Source organism: Octopus bimaculoides, chromosome 26, assembly GCF_001194135.2.
Source record: "Octopus bimaculoides isolate UCB-OBI-ISO-001 chromosome 26, ASM119413v2, whole genome shotgun sequence".
Lineage (NCBI taxonomy): Eukaryota > Metazoa > Mollusca > Cephalopoda > Octopoda > Octopodidae > Octopus > Octopus bimaculoides.
The window spans coordinates 10,791,788-10,792,996 of record NC_069006.1 but is presented as its reverse complement, the minus strand read 5'-3'; positions in this window follow the sequence as shown (position 1 = coordinate 10,792,996).

Below are 1,209 nucleotides of genomic sequence, written 5' to 3'. Positions count from 1 at the left end.
ATATATATATATATATATATATATATATATATATGTAAGTATGTATGTGATGTATGTATTTATATATATACCTGCAAACATCATGGTGGTTTACACACAGAAATGCACATGGGAATAATTAATAGGAATACAAAGAGAAACGAGCTGAGAAGAAACACAGCACTTGATGAGGGAAGAGTCATTGATAAGAAGATGCGTTTTCTGTCTTTCACCCGAGTTCCAAAGGAATTCGTATTAATTAACGTGTAAATATCAGAATATGCTATAGGCCCGTGTAGCCGTCTAACTTTAACGTAATTCACAGACCGAATGATAGAGAGATACTATGAGAGAAAGAATAGTGATAGAATAAGTGAGAATTCATCGGTCCAAGCTCCCGATTCCGATGATTCATTGACACTCAAATGGAAAGTTAAAAGAGAAAGAGAAAAGACAGTGACACCGCTGGGACTCGAACACGGACAATTAAAGAAAGGAACTTTTACGAGAGACTCCCTATCCGGTTCTGCCAACACGCCATCTGTTGCTGGTAAGTCCTACTTGTTCCAGTTTTTGAACTGCAGTTCTGCTGGGGCACCGCCTTGGCTGGGTTTTATGCAAGTAAGGCGAAAGAAACGATTTCAGGGTTAATTTTTAAAGTCTGATACTTGTTCTATCGGTTTCTGTTTGCCAAACTGCTAAGTTACGGCGATGTAAGAACACAGCTTCGTGTGTCACACGGTATGAGGACAAACACAAAGACGAAGATATACACATACATAGAAACACACGCGCGCGTACACACATGCACACACTCACACATAGCTACATACGTACGTACATACATACGTACATACATACGTACATACATACATACACATATACATACATACACACGTACGTGCATACATACACACAATATCAGACAACCAAATTCTTTCACAAGGTACTGGTTCGTCCAGGGCCGCAGGTGCAGCGCAGTGTGTCTGAACCCGAAACCACCTGGTTACAAAGCGACCATCTCAGCCACACAGATGATGCATGCGATTCTGTCAGTGCGAATATAAGAATGTTTGGAATTTTGGTAAATATTCCTTAAAATATAAAATGGATAGACAACTGCACGAAGTCACCGAAGTTGTTCGAAGTGATTTAAAAGAGAGATAGATAGATAGATAGATAGATAGATAGAGAGAGAGAGAGAGAGAGAGAGAGAGAGAGAGAGAGAGA